Source organism: Erinaceus europaeus, chromosome 1 (assembly GCF_950295315.1).
Source record: "Erinaceus europaeus chromosome 1, mEriEur2.1, whole genome shotgun sequence".
In the NCBI taxonomy this organism is placed as follows: Eukaryota; Metazoa; Chordata; class Mammalia; order Eulipotyphla; family Erinaceidae; genus Erinaceus; species Erinaceus europaeus.
The window spans coordinates 81,708,563-81,726,020 of NC_080162.1; the positions used below are offsets into that span (position 1 = coordinate 81,708,563).

Below are 17,458 nucleotides of genomic sequence, written 5' to 3' on the forward strand. Positions count from 1 at the left end.
TCACCACTTGCAAAGCTTTCCCCCTGCAGGTGGGGGCCAAGGACTCGAACCTGGGTCCTTTCGCACTGTATCATGTCGCTCAACCAGGTGCACCACCACCCAGCCCCCCTCTTTTCCCCTTTCTATTCTCTTTTTCTTTTCTTTTTTCTTTCCTTTTTTTTTTTAATTGTTGTTGTGGTTGTTATTATTATTGTTGTTGATGTCTTCATTGTTGGATAGGTCAGAGAGAAATGGAGAGAGGAGGGGAAGACAGAGAGGGGGAGAGAAAGATAGACACCTGCAGAACTGCTTCACCGCCTGTGAAGCGACTCCCCTGCAGGTGGGGAGCCGGAGGCTCGAACCGGGATCCTTCCGCTGGTCCTTGTGCTTTGAGCCACTTGCGCTTAACCCGCTGGGCTACCGCCCGACTCCCTACTTTTCTTTTTAAAGATTTACTTACTAATGAGAGTGAGGTGGGGGAGAAAGAGAACCAGTGCATCACTCTGGTATATGCAATTCTGAAGATTGAACTTGGGACCTCACACTGAGTTTCTAGTACTTTATCCACTCCATCACCTTTTGGGCTACTTTAATGATTGAGGCTCCAACCACACGGGTTCAACCTCCAGCAGCACCATAAAGCTAAAGTTGAGGAGTGCTGTGTTACAAAAAAAAAAATTAAAAAAAGGCTGGGTTTGGGGGCTTGGCACACCTGGTTGGGCATACAGGTTATAGTGCAGAGACCAAGGTTCAAACCTCCACCACCCCCCCCCCCCACATGCAGGGGGAAAACTTCATAAGCGTTGAAGCAGGGCTGTAGGTATCTCTCTCTCTCCCTACCTCCCCCTTCCCACTCAGTTTGTCTATAAACACACACACAGTAAATAAAATTTATTGACGAGAGGGAGAGAGCAAGAGAGATAGGAGAGAGACAGCACCAGAGCATCAGTTTGGCTCTTGCGGCAGAGGGGATCAAACCCAGAACCTTATGCTCTGAAGTCCAGTATCATCTTACTCACTGCACCACTTCCCAGTCTCTAACTGAATGTGTAAAGTCAGCATTTCCTCTACTGCCCCCCCCCCCCCCACGACAATTATCCCATCCTCCCTGAGCATCAAGGACACCTTTAAGGGCCAATTCCTCCCTCTTTAGTTAGTTTCCCCCTTTACACTATCAAGGCACTTAGGTTGTACCTCTCTGATCATACTGAAGCTGAAGCCAAATTATTGAAGGTGGTACTTGCTCAAACTGTTGTCTCCTACTATTATTTCTAGTAGTGTCCTGTCACTTACATCAAAATCAGCTCTTTTAACGGGATTTACTTTGAATCCAGTGTCGGATTCATTTTTGTAACCTACACCTGGCCCAGAATTGAGAATTTCTTATAATTAATGCTATGCCCAGATAATAAAGGAGGGCGTGTATGGGGCGACGTTTCCAAGGAAGGGTATTGTGGTGGTGGGATGTGAGAAATTTCTAGAGCCTGACTAGTAGACAGGTTCTTGTAGAGAAACTCCTTTCTACATCCACACTGGAAACAAGGAAGTCTAGGTGGATTCCCTGGGGACGCGGGTGGGGCGCTCCCCAGGCATGAATGCGAAAAAGCAGGAGCAGCTATCACCTCACTCCTTCTATGTCACTTGATCCGGAAAGGGAGGAGGGCCGGCGCCCCGCGCGGAGATCTGGGATAGCTGCGCACGCGCAGCTTCCGGCTCCGTGTGTCGGGAATTATTTAACACCGCCACTTTCGGACCAGCTGAAATCGCCGAGTAGTGGCTCTGCGCACGCGCCGTGTGCACTCGACTCAGGGAGATATTTGACGCTGCCGCCCCTGCCAGTCGGAAGTTGCCTGAGCGCAGCCCTGCCGGTCTGCTAGACCGGCCTTCGTCGTCCCCGGGCGCCCTCGGAGTGTCGCTGACGGGTGGACGGACCGACCGCTGAAGGACAGCTGGCCAGAGCGGTGAAAGCATCGGCCCTATGCATCGGGCGGCGTGAGGCGGAAGGCCGAGTGCGGCCGGTGGCGGCGGCGCCCGCCCCAGAGATGCGGGCCCCGCCCGTCGCCTCAGGTAACTGGGCGGCCCTCCCCGTCCAGGCCGGACCCTCCCCTTCCCTCTCCGCCGGGCGGGCCCGGGACGCTCCAGCCTCGCTGCGGGGCCCGGGGGTCTCCTGGGACCCCGTGTTCGGAGGCGCAGCTCCGCCTATTCCAGGGGACCCACGGGGTCCGGGAGAGCCCGGAGCCGCTCCGGCCTGGGGGAGCTGCCCTGGGGGAAGGGGACGGGGCGAGGGGGGGCGGGTCCCGGGCTGACACTCGGCTTGTGCGGAAGCGCCGTGGGGGCTGCGGCCCGGCGGGGCGACGCTGCCTGCGGCGCGGTGACCCCCGAGGAGGAGCAGGAGGCGGCGGCTGCCCCTGTGAAGTGCTCGCTCCGCACGGCCACCTTTTCACTCCACGGCGATCGCCCCCATTTCTCGGACCCGGGCACTGAGGCCCCGAGGTCCGGCCGTGCGCGCGCGCCTGCTTGGTTGCCCAAGGTCACGCAGGTGGCCCGACTTCCAGAGAGGTAGCTTCCCAGCGATCGGGTCAGGGCCTCTCCCGCTTCTGCTGCACGGTTAAGCTAAGAATAAATAGATAAATAAAAACACTCGGAGGGGGCGGCTTTTAAAGGTGCCGCCTCCCATGCCCATATAATCTAGTACACCCAGATCAACGAGACCGGATGTCTGGAGGCGAGGTGGAGTGAAAGGAGCCTGCAATTTAATTTTTAAAACGATCTTATTTATTAATGAGACAGGGAAAGAGAGAGAGAGAGAGAGAGGACTGGATATCACTCCGGTGCATCTCGGGTACATGTGTTGCGGGGGATCGAACTCGGGACCTCAAGCCAGAGAGTCCTTCACTTTATCCATTGCTCCACCCCCCAGGCCATAAGGAACCTGCGTTTAAAAAATACTTTTGGATGCGTACTTTTTTTTTTTTTTTTTAATTCCTCACCATGTAATTTCAGTGTACGGCAGAGAATTTGCATAGCAGATTTGCTGTACAGCCGTACAGCAAATAATTACCAGACGGAATGGTGCATCCTAGGAGTCATTTCAGTGATTTCTCCAGTTGAAGCGTGTAGGATGTTGCTCTGAGAGCTGCTTTAATACCTGTTCCACTGCTGAGAACTTTGCAGTAGGCCCCCTGAAGACCTTGTGAAAGCTTGTTGGGAGCAGGAAGTAACTTTTCCTGCAGGATTTCTAAGTAAGCGGGATCTTGCAAACTGATGGCTTGCCATTTTGCTTAGTATCCTGTGCTCTTGGCACAGTGTCTCTAACCTCTGAGTTCTTTGTATGTTACCATTCACTCTTTTGTCTGAATGGTCCTATGTGCTTTCTCTCTCCACATTCCACCCAAAGGGACACACTTCTGCTTTCACTTATACAACATGGTCTTTTCTTTCTGTATCTGGTTGCTTAACTTATAACATTTTCTTTCTTTCTTTTTTCCTTCCTTCCCCCCCTCCCCCTTTTACATGATGCTAGGGAAATGAACTCAGGACCCAGGACCTCACACATTTATTTGCCTTACTGCTAGGCAGCCTTCCCTGCCCAAATTTTTGGGGTTTTTTTGGGGAGAGTGGGGGGAGGGAAAGAGGTGAGACTACGGCACCATTCCGCCATCCATGGAGCTCCTTTGTTGCTGTCACTGGAGCTTCCAAAGTCTAGGGGCTTGATCCAGTGCTTTGAGCATAGGAGATTTTTACCAGGTGAGCTATCTTCCTAGCCTCTAACATTTCCTTCAGATCTTTTGTAGACAATCCTCCCCATACTACCGTGAGTCTTACCTGTTTTTTAGCTCCATTTTTTAAAAGTTTTTTTTAAAAAACTTTATCTTCCCTTTTATTCTCCTTTTTTTTTTATTGTTGTTGTTACTGTTATTGATGTCATCATTGTTGGCTAGGACAGAGAGAAATGGAGAGAGGAGGGGAAGATGGGGAGAGAAAGATAGAGACCTGCAGACCTGCTTCACCGCCTGTGAAGAGACTCCCCTGCAGGTGGGGAGCTGGGGCCTTGAACTGGGGTCCCTATGCTGGTCCTTGCACTGTGCCATGTGCACTTAACCTACTATGTTATCTCCAACTCCCTGCACCATTTTTTTTTTAAAATTGCCCTCAGGCTTATTTCTGGGACTCAGTGCCAGCACTATGAACCCACCGCTCCCAGAGGCCATTTTTTCTCCTAATATTTATTAGATAAGATAGAAATTGAGAGAGGACAAGGAGATAGAGGGAGAGAAAGACACCTGCAGACCTGCTGAAGTGGACCCCCTGCAGGTGGGGAGCAGGGGCTCCTTGCACATTATAATGTGTGCTCAACCAGGTGCACCACCACCTGGCCTCTATAGGGACAATTTATGTTAAATTCAGATGTCCAGGAAACTTAACTCTTGTATCTCTGGTCAGACAGGGACAGAGTATCCACTTCTGACTTTGGCACACAGAAGAAACTTAATCTTTGAGGCTAAGGTTTAAGTCTCTAGTTGATCCACAAAGTAAAATGGAAAATTCTGCATACCCGGCTAAAGACCAAGAGTAATTCATTCAAATCATGATAGTCTGAGACCAAGAGATAGAGTCGTTTAAATTTGAGTTCTTCCATCATTGTTAGCAGATGTGTTTCCTAATATGTATAAAAGGCTTTTAGGTAGACAACATGATTTCCTTTGGTGCAAGATGAATTTATCGAGTTTAATTCCAAATTTTTTTTGTCATCACTTAGGCTTAACCACTCTGATTTGACTTTCAGATAGAGACAGAGAAAAAAAGGGGAGGAGGGTGGGGGGAAGTGAGAGAGAGAGAGAGACATCAAGACCACAGCACTGGGGCTTCCTCCAGTACAGTAGGAGTTGGGCTTGAACCTTGGTCACACACTGGCAAAGTAGTGTACTATCCAGATGAGCTATTATAGTGGCCCTAATTCCAAATTTTACGGATGGAGAAAGTAGTTAACTTGTCCTGCCTGGTTGACTCTTAGACATGTAGAACGAGTATGCAGACAATCTTCCTCTGGAAGTAGTCTCCCTTTCAAACCCTATTCTCTCAAGTGAAAAGATGTATTGTTTGTTGTGTATACTTGCTTGCATGTGAGTTGAGAATGGGGAAGGTGTATAGAATAGTCTGCTATGTTACTTAATTAAATGTATAGTGAGTGATTGGTGTATAGAATGAACTTTGCTAAGTACTGAGGGTGTTAAGATACATATGCCACAGCTTCTGTCCTCAAAGAGTTGTTAGTCTCCTTCCAATACAAATCAAAGTACAGTACAGAAGCTCTTTCAAATAGAACTTTCTGTGTTGACAGAACTTTGTTCAATCCAGAATTATAGGTACTAATCATGTGACTGTTAAACATCTGAAATATGATTAGTCTAAGAAACTGAATTTCTTATTTGATGTACATTTCAGTAGTTACATGAGGCTGTGGCTACTGTTATATAGAGTGTGTCTGCGACATAACAGTGGTGCTAATGGGGAGAGGCTGGGTCTTTTTTTTTCTTTTCCCCCTGGAAAGACTCTCACAAGCAATGTTTTCTACCTCTGGGAAGGAATACAGGCAGAACCTGTCCTTCTTCCTTGTAATTCAGATGTTTGCTAGTATCCCTAACAGTTAGAACCTGGTGCATGGGTGAATATTTTGTTTTTTCAGTTGTTTGGTATTTGTGTTATGGAGTCAATAGGACTAGAACAGAAATGTGAGACACATTCTTTTAGCTTTATTTTTTTTTATTTTTTATTTTTTTAAAATATTTATTTTATTTATTTATTCCCTTTTGTTGCCCTTGTTCTTTTATTGTTGTAGTTATTATTGTTGTTGTCGTTGTTGGATAGGACAGAGAGAAATGGAGAGAGGAGGGGAAGACAGAGAGGAGGAGAGAAAGATAGACACCTGCAGACCTGCTTCACCGCTTGTGAAGCGACTCCCCTGCAGGTGGGGAGCCGGGGTTCGAACCGGGATCCTTATGCCGGTCCTTGTGCCTTGCACCACCTGTGCTTAACCCACTGCGCTACAGCCCGACTCCCATTTTAGCTTTATTTTTTAAAGTAGGTTTGCTTATTACATATGAGGATACCACATAAGACAGACTTATGGACACACACACACACACACACACACACACCCCATTCTGGTACATACAGCACCAAGGGTAGAACTGGGATCAAGTATTCAAGTCTGATGCTCTGCCAGTTGAGTTGTTTTCCCAACTGTGGTCTCTCTGCTTTATAGATGACCTTGAGTACATTTGTATACCTGAAAATCTAGCATTCCTTTACTCAGTTCATTTATGTACTCAGTATTTTGGCACCCTGTACCCTGCTTTTCTAAGATAAACAAGGCATGCCTGATAATGTGTACCTTGTATTTACACATCTGCAAATATGTTGATTTATATTGCTTTATTTGATCCTTCTCCTGAGTCACTTTAGCTAGGTACTGCAGGTATTCTCCCTGTTTTGCAGATGAGGAAACTATGACAAAGAAATGCCAAGTGACTTGTCCAAGGTCATATGTGAGGTATGGAGTCAGAACAAAAGGAAGAATCATTGGACTACGAGGCAAAAGGTGGAGTTTCTTGTCCCAGCTCTACTGTTACTTGATGTGACCCTGAGCAAGTCATAGTCTTACTGTGTAATTTTTTTTTTTTAACCTAGTGGCTAGTGACATTGGTCTTATTTTAACTTTCCAGACTTGGTAAAGGAATAAATGAAGTAGCATGTGTAAGTTTTAAAATGATTAATGATTCAAGGGTCTACTGTTCTCAAGCAAGATCTCCAGTAGTTTTTCTGTCATGTCATCTTCATAACTCATGGTGTTGCCCATCTATGGCATTGTGATGGGTTTTTCTCTTGTCTTCCTCACTGTGAAGCCTTTTCGTAGGCAACCGTAGTGTCCTGCTTACATCTGTTCATCTATATTTTAGCACAATACCGGACACATAGAAGATACTTAATAAATATTTACTCAATGAAATAGCTAATGTCTGGATTTACTTTATGGAGTTTCAAAAAACTGTTCTCTGTTACTAGATTTGATGTTCCTTATCAACAGGCTTGGTGTTTATATTCATTACTATGTTTTCTGTGCTCATTGTGTAGAATGCACATGATAGAGGCTGGTTAAAGCCACTGATGTAACTAACGTCAGGCTGTGGTCATGGTGTGTCTACCGCTACATCGATCATTTTGGTAATTTACCAGTTAGACTGCACTTTCATGCTGTCTATTTGGCAGTACCTCCTCTCATAAGCTGTCTCTCAACCATCATCACTAGATAGTAGAAACCTTTAGAGAGATTATCTAGAAAATAGACATATGCAGAATTGGGAAAGAAAGTAAGTGATCTGCAGGGGAGCACTGCCACCTTAAACCCCATCCTCCTGTCACATTAACTTTTGGAAAGGTTTCTGCTAGACACTGGTTGAATCCTTAACCACAGCACTGACAGACAGCCTTAATCATCTGACATACATTATGTCTTCATATCACACTACAAATGCCCAACCCTTCCTGCTCTGCCTTTCAGTAGACTAGCTACATTGGAGTTTGGTTTTCACTGATCCTGCAGCCTGTCTTGTACACTTACATTACATTTATTTAATAAGAATTCAGTTCCTACTAGATCATTGCTATGGTAAAGTTAAACTTTTTCTGATTTTTACAATTTTTTCACTAGTGACTTAATGTTGATTTACAAAATTAGTAGATAACAGTGGTATAGTTCCTCACCGTTCCCACCACCAGAGTTCTGTATTCTCATTTCTTCCATGGGAAGCTGCAGTAGCTTCCAAGGTTACAGATACGGGTAACTTTTTCTGTTTTTTGTTTGTTTGTTTGTTTTTAATTTTATTACCTTTATTTTGGATAGAGACAGACAGAAACTGAGATGGTAGGGGTTGCTAGAGGGACAGACATCTGCAGACCTGCTTTGCCACTCAGCAAAGCTTTCCCCCTGTAGGTGGGGACGGGGACTCAAACCTGGGTCCTTGTGCATTGTAATGTGTGCTCAACCAGGTGTGCCACCACTGGGCCCAACTTTGTCTGATATTTGTAGTCCTTCAGAATTGGTCACTGCTTGTTTTTGAAACTTTATAACTTCCACATATAGCTTTATTTATTTATTTATTTTGCCATGCTGAGTTTTTATTTTTATTTTTTGCTACTTGAAAAGCAAGTTTTATTTATTTATTTTGCCTCCAGGGTTATCGCTGGGGCTCAGTGGCAGCACTACGAACCCACTGCTTCTGGAGGCCATCTTTTTTCTGTTTTTTCCCCCTACTTGGCCTTTCTACTCTGTCTTAGCCTTAATTTTCTTGCCTTTGTCAGAATTGTAATTTTTAGTGTCTAGTTCACATACCCTTACTCTGTTATCTTCCCTGATTTTAGTCAATTATTTTCAGCTCAGTTCATTTTTTAATTTGTTTTTGTTTTGTGAACTAACATAGTATCTTGCCCTGTAGCTTAGTTTAAAGTGACATTTAGCACTTAAACACTAAGTTATACTATAGCTATTTATTTATGTATGCCTTACTTCCCAAGTTTAACTATAAACCTATTAAAAACAAGAACCAAGTTCTGTTAGTGTAGCTCCTTCCTAGTGTAATACATAACGGATGGGTAATAACTTTTGGTGGTTCCTGTCAGTGTCTAATGTTCATATATATATATATATATATATATATATATATATATATATATATGTATGTATATATATGATGCTGACAGATACTTTATTAATTTATTAATTCAAACGTATTACATCACTTTAAGCAGTTTTACTACTCAGTTGAAGCTACCACATGTATTTCTTTGTGATCTTACTAGTCTCTTGTTATATATGTGTGTGTGTTTGTGTGTGTGTGTGTGTTCAGCTAGTTGTTTTCATGATACATATTTGTTCCTCTATAATATCTTTAATTTATTGATTACTCACCAAAGTATAGGACATGTTCCAGGTATTATCTCCAGCATCTTATTTCTTTTTCTTTTTTTTTCTTTTTGCCTCCAGGGTTATTGCTGGTATTTGGTGCCTGCACTATGAATCCACTGCTCCTGGAGGCCATTTTTCCCATTTTGTTATTGCCATTGCTGCTGCTGTTGTATAGGACAGAGAGAAATTGAGAAAGGAGGGGAAGACAGGGAGAGAGAAAGATAGACACCTGTAGACCTGCTGCTTTACTGCTTGTAAAGCGAACCCCCCTGCAGGTGGGGAACTGTGGGCTTGAACCAGGATCCTTGCACCGCTCCTTGCGCTTAGTGCCATGTGTGTGCGCTTAACCCATTGTGCTACCCTCAGCATCTTTTTTCTTTTCCTTCATTTTCTTTTCTACCAGAGCACTGCTTGGCTCTAGTTATGGTGGTTTCAGACATTGAACTTGAAACCTGTGGTGTCTCAGGTATGGAAGTCTGTTGTCTCACTGATGATGTTATCTCTCAGGCCCCCAAAATTTTATGTGTTTTGATTCTAAAATCACCACAACAGTATTGAAGTTAGTTATTGTCTTGATGTTTCCCTTCATTATACAGGTGAAGATGAGTTGAGTGGTGAGGTTTCCCAAATTGCAGGTGCTAGAATTGGGGTTTGAATCTGTAGATCTAGTTATAAGCCTTGACTTTAATTTCATATCCTTTTATACTTGCCTTTCTGCTTAATGGCTACATAATAATACATTGAGTTAAAAATGCCCTAATATGAAGTTATCCTATAATTAAGGGACTATTAAGTTATGCCAACTTCCCACTTTATGTATAATAAATAGTGCAGTGAATGCCTTTTCCTGCCTTCCCTCTTTCCTTTCTCTTCCATTCTTTCTTAATGAGAAAGGGAGAGAGAACCAGAACATCTTGGAGACATGCAAAGGGAGAGAGAACCAGAACATCTTGGAGACATGCACTGCTCAGGATTGAACTTGGGACCCCATACTTGGGAATTCAGTGCTTTATCCACCATTCTACCTCCTAGATGTTCTTGTGCATTTTTCTACCGAATTATTTGTATTTATTTGTTTAAAAATTAATTATTTTTACCAGAGCACTGCTCAACTTTGGCTTATGTGGTTTGGAGGATTGAACCTTGGTCTACTGAATTGTTTATAATTATATGCTAAGTGATATTACTAGTTCAAGGCACCTGATAATTCTATCCCATCCAAGTACTAACCAATAAATGTGTGTGTATGTGTGTAGTTTTTGGTGCTGGGGGCTTTGTAACATGTATTCTCATCCAAGTATGCCACTAGCTGGCCCTCGGTGCTGGGGGCTTTGTGACTGAGAAAGTTCACAACTCACAGTAAAATTTGTTTTTTTCTTTTTAATTTAGATAGAAACAAGAGGGAGGGAAAGAAAGAAGAAACACCACCGAATGCTCTACTGCATGTGAAGCATCCTTTGGTGTCACATAGTGTTCCCATGTGGTATGGGGCTCAGACCTAGAACCTCATGCGTGGAAGGTATATACTCAACTGGGTGAGCTATCTCGTGATCCTATTTATTTATTTATGAGAAAAAGAGAGACCCAGAGACCGGAGCACTGCTTTGGCATGTGTGGTACTAATAACTGAACTGGTAGCCTCACAGAACACAGGTCCTGCTTTCTACTGGGCCAGGATGGTAAAAGGATTTCATTATTGATGGACTATTAAATTTCTCCTGTATGTACAATAGAACATTGAGGTCTTTGTGCAGTTTTCTACTGAATTGTTGATAAGGATAAATTAACTGGCATAACTGGCTCAAGGTACTTGATATTTTTATGTCTGTATATGTGTTGGCAAAACATCCATACACCGCTCTTGGGTGAACGGTTAGGGAGATGGCAACAGTTGGAGGTGCCTTACAGATGTGCCTGTTCATTAGCATGATGGAGCTTCAGACAACTCCATGGCCAGCCCCAGTGGAGTTCTATATGCCATGGTGTTATGTTATCCTGTTGGTGGCTGCAGCTAGGGACGTCCTTGTCCAGAGGGCCTAAGCTGTACTGCTCTTGTTTCCTGAAAGTAATGATGTTCTCTGCACTTGAGAATTAAGACAGTAATATAACATTTCTTTCTGTATATTTGATAGCATGAGAGACTGGGGAGATAGCAGTGGTTATGCAAAAGGACTTTAATCCCTGAGGCACCAAAGATCCCAGGTTCAATCCCCAGAACCACCATAAGCCAGAGTTAAGCAGTGCTCTGGTTAAAAGCAAATAAATCACAGACAAAAACCAAAACACCCCAAACCAAGCAATGGCATAAAATAAGGACTAAATAAATTTATATATTTCTTGTGATTAACTCAGATACCACAAATAGCCTTTAGTGATAGGATTTTTTTTCGATGGTAAACAATTTTTTTGTATACTAAATTTCTAACAGTTTTTTTTTTTCCTGGGGCTGGTGGTGGCTCATGCAATAGATCACATCTATTACTATGCTTGAAGAGTTTGGTTCCAGACCCCAGTCCCTATCTGCAGGGGGCAAAGTTTGTTGCAGCTGGAATGGTACTTCAGGTACCTCTCCTCCTCTCAGTCTCTATCTCCCTCTTTATTTCTCTGTTTGTTACCTATCAAAAAGAAAGAAAAAGGGAAAAAAGTTTTTCCTATATTTAAAAAATTTTTAAGAGTATTTATTTATTTATTCCCTTTTGTTGCCCTAGTTGTTTTCTTGTTGTAGTTATTATTGTTGTCGTCATTGTTGGATAGGACAGAGAGAGATGGAGAGAGGAAGGGAAGACAGAGAGGGGGAGAGAAAGACAGACACCTACAGACCTGCTTCACCGCCTGTGAAGCGACTCCCCTGCAGGTGGGGGACCGGGGGCTCGAACCGGGATCCTTGCGCTTTGCGCCACCTGCGCTTAACCCACTGCGCTACCGCCCGACTCCCAAAAGTTTTTCCTTTAATGTGTACAATTCTTTGCATTACTGGAAAGCAGTGCATTTGAAAGTAGCACAAAGCATTTTGTATTTATGTATAAAAAGTTTATTTTTTTTGGCTTACATAATTACAATGATTTAAAAAAATATTCCCTTTTCTTGCACTTGTTTTTATTGTTGTAGTTATTATTACTGTCGTTAGATAGGACAGAGAGAAATGGAGAGAGGAGGGGAAGACAGAGAGGGGAAGAGAATGATAGACACCTGCAGACCTGCTTCACCACCTGGAAGCGACTCCCCTGTAGGTAGGGAGCCAGGGGCTCCAACTTAAGCGGGTCCTTGCACTTAGCGCCACGTGTGCTTAACCCACTGTGCTACCGCCGGACTCCCACAAACAATGATTTTTTTCTGGAAGACATTTGGAATAATTTACATTACATTTGCTGTAAACAACCTGTAATAGGCACTCTGAACTGGAGAGGAGGGGTGATGTGAGTAGTCAGGAAAGTTTTTTTTTTTTTTAATTTTATTACCTTTATTTACTGGATAGAGACAGCCAGAAATTGAGAGGGATGGGGGGAGATAGGGAAGAAGAGAGACAGAGAGGCATCTGTAGATCTGCTTCACCCACATGAAGGCCCCCTCTCCCCCACAGGAGGGGAGCAGGGCCTTGAACGCAGGTCCTTGCACACTGTAACATGTGCGCTCAACCAGATGCACCACCACCCTGCCCATCAAGAAAAGTTTTACCAAAGAAAGGATATTTGAGCTGTGCTGTGAGGATGCACACTTTATCAGACAGATTAAGGTGGGGGATGGTAGTTTAGTTGGTGTGTGTAGTGTGAGCAGTGTGATACAGGACCTGATAGAATGTGTTGGGTTTGAGCAGCTATCAGTAGTTCTTTGTGGCCATAGCTTGTATCGTATGTGTGAAACTGGTAGAAGGAGAAACTGGGAAGGTAGAATAAGCAATTTCAGTTAGGATTCTAGCAAGACTTTTTAAAAAGAGATTCATTTCCTTTCATATGGGATAATGAGTTTTCAGACGAGGGAGAGGGATTGAAAGAGAGAAATGCCAGAGCTCCATTCCAGTAATTGTGGTGCCAGGGATTGAATCTGGAGCCTCAGGCATGTAGGTTCTGAGCGCTCTCTCCCAGCTACTATCCTAACTATGGTTATTTCCTTTTGGATGAAATCATTGGAAATTTTATTTAGAAGAGTAAATGTCTGAGAATAGTCGATAAAGAGATTAAAAAGAAGGGCTGGCAGATAGCTCACCTGATAGAGCATGCATGTTGCTGTACGTGAGACCCCGGGTTCAAACCCTAGCACCACATGGGAGCATCATGCGCAGCATAGGGACCTCCTTGGATAGTGGAGCAGTGCCGTGTATGAATAAAGTAATTATTTTCTTTATTTTTACGTTTTATTTAAGTTTTTAAATTTTATTTATTTTCTCTTGTTGCCCTTGTTTTATTGTTGTTGTAGTTATTATTGTTGTTGTTATTAGTGTCGCCATTGTTAGATAGGACAGAGAGAAATGGAGAGAGGAGGGGAAGACAGAGAGGGGGAGAGAAAGATAGACATCTGCAGACCTTGCTCACTGCCTGTGAAGTGACTTCTCTGCGGGTGGGGAGCCGGGGACTCGAACTGGGATCCTTATGCCGGTCCTTGCGCTTTGCGCCACCTGCGCTTAATCCGCTGCCCTACCACCCGACTCCCTATTTTTACATTTTAGTAGGGAAATGATGTATGAGACAGTTTTGTTAACTGTACTTTCTTGGTTCCCCTTGACAGGTTTCAGCACACCCCTCCCACCAACAACTTAAATCATCTACTGATGAGCGCCCTTACCCAACTCCTTCCTGTTTCTCCACCCCTAAACACATCTTGAGCCCTTGACTTTGCTGCAGCAGTCTGCTTCTCTCTGTGTCTTTCCTTGTTTCTCAAGTTGCACCTATAATTAAAATAAATCTAAAGAAGGAATAGTGAATGTGGAGAAACTTACTTTCTGATAGGAAAATATCTTACATGTGTGACCCAGGTTCAAGCCCAGCGCCTAGCACACTGAAGGAAAGTTTGGTGCTGTGATCTCTTTGACTGTCTGCTTCTCTGTATCTTTAAAAAAAAAAAAGATCTTGGATGGACCTTGAAAAATTCATGTTAAGTGAAATAAGTCAGAAACAGAAGGATGAATATGGGATGATCTCACTCTCAGGCAGAAGTTGAAAAACAAGATCAGAAAAGAAAACACAAGTGGAACCTGAAATGGAATTGGTGTATTGCACCAAAGTAAAAGACTCTGGGGTGGGTGGGGGTGGAGAATACAGGTCCAAAAAGGATGACAGAGGACCTAGTGGGGGTTATATTGTTATATGAAAAACAGAAATGTTATGCATGTACAAACTATTGTATTTACTGTTGAATGTAAAACATTAATTTCCCAATAAAGAAATTTAAAAAAATTATAAAGCCAATGAATTTAAAATATGACATTAGCATAGGACTAGACAAATAGTTGAGTAGAGCAGATACCTAGATAGATTTCTATAAAACTGGAAATTTAATATATGACAGAATTGGCATTACAAGTCAATGGGGGGGCGGGAGTAGATAGCATAGTGGTTATGCAAAGAGACTGTCATGCCTGAGGCTCTGAAGTTCAGGTTCAATCCCCCGTACCACCATAAGCCAGAGCTGAGCAGTGCTGTGGTTTTTCTGTGTCTTTCTCTCTCTGCATCTTTCTCAAAAATAAAATAAATAAAATACTTAAAAAAAACAAGTCAATGGGAAAGTATTTTTATCAGATGACACTAACAAGTGATTAGACATCTGTTTATGAGAGTGGAGGTGTGGGAAAAGAACCTGAGCAACACTGGCACATTCAGTACCAGAGATCTCAAGATCTTCCCGCACAGTCATCACCGCCCAGCTATCATCCACATTGGTCTCCAGCTCCCACTGACTCTGTGCTCAGAGAAACTAAGATGGAACTTTCGGAAAGCAAACTGGCGTCTGTTCAGTGATCTTACCAACAAATCTGTTCCTGCAATTCCAATTAACTCTATCCCCTCTGAAGATTCCTATAGGCGCTTCCGCCAAGCCATCTTCAAAGCAGCTTCCCAAGCCATTCCTCGTGGGAGACGTGCTAACTATACGCCTTGTCTTGATGCTGAATGCGAGCAACTACTAAAGCAGTATGATGAGTCGGGCGACCCAGTTGTGGCTGACCATCTCATTGCCTCCCTGGATGCAGCACGCCAAGCCCGCTGGCAACAACTCATGGAAAGTCTGAACTTCACCCACTCAAGTAGGAAGACCTGGAAGCTTCTTCACAGACTGGGTGCCGGTAGCCAACCCCCTCCCGTCTCCCATCCTCCCGTATCTCCAAACTCAGTGGCCAGTCACCTAACTCAAGTTGGATGTGCTAAGATCGACCCAGTCTGGAAAAGAGAAATTTCCCACGAGTGGTCATCCCACTTCCGGTTATCTTGTCCATCTCCAAAACTCTCTCCCTTTACACTGTCTGAACTGGAAGACACTTTGAAGAGGGTTAAACCGGGAACAGCTGCTGGCTATGATAACATCACCCCAGAATTCATTCTTAACCTGGGTCCCGCGGCAAAGAAGTGGCTCGCTTCATTCCTGTCCCACATCTTGGAATCTGAGTCTATGCCCAAAGTTTGGCGTCGTGCGAAGATAATAGCGGTTTTGAAACCAAAGAAAGACCCAACACTGGCCGCCAGCTATAGACCAATTTCTCTCCTTTCCGTGTGTTACAAACTCCTTGAGAGGCTGCTTCTGTCACGTATTTCTCATCTTACAGAGAAATTCCTATCACCCGCCCAAGCTGGTTTCCGCCCAGGAAGATCTACCTGCGAACAAGCCCTGGCCCTCTCAACTTACATTGAAAATGGATTCCAGAAGAATTTAAAGACGGGTGCTGTCTTTGTTGATCTCACAGCAGCCTATGACACGGTCTGGCACCGTGGTCTCCTAGTCAAGATCTCAAGATGCCTGCCTCCATGGGTGGCCAACACTATATCGTTTCTTCTCCAAAACAGAAGATTCCTGGTGCATCTGGGTGATAAGTCTAGCAGCTGGAGACTTGTCTCAAGTGGCCTCCCCCAGGGCTCTGTTCTGGCTCCTACGCTATTTAATATTTACATCAATGACCTCCCAGAAACTTCTTCAAGGAAGTTCATCTACGCCGACGACATCTGCTGTGCAACTCAGGCATCAAAGTTCGACATCCTTGAGGAAACACTCACGAAAGACATGTCTCTGATATCTGATTATTGTAAAAAATGGCGACTAATCCCTAGCACTGCAAAAACGGTATCATCTGTTTTCCATCTACACCATGCCTCGGCCTCGCATGAGCTTAATGTGCAGCTTGGCGATACGACAATCCGGCATGAAGCCCAGCCAGTCTATCTTGGCGTTACTCTCGATCGCACTCTGTCATTTCACAAACATCTCATAAAAACTGCAGCAAAGGTGGGCGCGAGGAATAACATCATTGTAAGACTGGCCAGCTCCTCATGGGGCGCGAGCGCTTCCACACTACGATCATCATCTCTGCAATTATGCTATTCCACTGCAGAATACTGTGCCCCAGTATGGTTCCGTAGCCCCCATGTCCACTTGGTCGATTCCAAATTATATTCTTCCATGAGGATAATTTCTGGAACCATCCGTTCCACCCCGGTTCCATGGCTGCCAGTTCTTAGCAACATCGCCCCGCCAGATATTCGCCGGGATGCGGCATCATCTAAGTTCATTTCCCACGTCTACGCTCGACCGGACCTGCCAATATACGTGGATATCTTCGCCCACCCTGTCCAACGCTTGACATCTCGTCACCCAATCTGGTTCCCTATGCCTACACTGAACTTCTCTGTTCCAGACTCTTGGAAACAGAGTTGGCAGTCAGCTGAGGTAAAGAACAAACACCTCATCACAGACCCCTGCAAGCGTCAACCCGGCTTTGACCTAGCATGTTATGATTGGGCCCTCCTCAATCGCTATGGAACAGGCCATGGCCGGTACGCCGCTATGTTCCATCGCTGGGGAGCCAGAGACGACCCAAACTGCCCCTGCGGCTACAGACAGACTATGACCCACATAGTCAACGACTGCCACCTCTCCAGATTCAAAGGAGGTCTCGAAACTTTACATCAGGCTCAACCTGACGCTGTTGACTGGCTACAGAAGAAGGGCAAACTCTAGAAGAAGAAGAAGTACCAGAGATCAGACTCAGAACTTCATGCTTGAGAGCACAACACCTGTGCTATCTCCCATTGTTATGTTTCTAGAAGAAAATAAAATTGGACCTTCTTTCTACTTAGAAGTAAATTCCAAATGAATGTAAAATAATAGGAATTATCTTGCATGGAAGTTTAGTAGACTACATAGATCTAGACCCATAGTAAACATACTTTATATTGTTACTCAGAACATATGTATATATAAACAATATTGCTTACCTCTATTACATGTGATAACTTTACTATATCTTATCACACATAATTAAAATATTACTTATTACACTGATGATGACCCATAGTTTGAAAATTGTCAATAGAG

General features: G+C 44.0%; 1 protein-coding gene across 4 annotated transcripts in view; it reads left to right on the forward strand.

Moving 5' to 3' along the window:
- The first annotated feature begins 1,772 nt into the window (after nt 1–1,772).
- RALGAPB (Ral GTPase activating protein non-catalytic subunit beta) overlaps nt 1,773–17,458 on the forward strand; it is a 104,197-nt gene continuing 88,511 nt past the window's right edge. The window contains exons 1-2 of one of the 4 annotated variants that reach the window (XM_060189881.1): nt 6,453–6,580; nt 10,334–10,479. The gene's annotated coding sequence lies outside the window, so the exon portion shown is untranslated. Of the gene's footprint in view, nt 2,047–6,452; nt 6,581–10,333; nt 10,480–17,458 lie in introns of those variants that run through there. The other 3 variants (XM_060189889.1, XM_007521634.3, XM_060189896.1) reach the window with 3 other exon arrangements.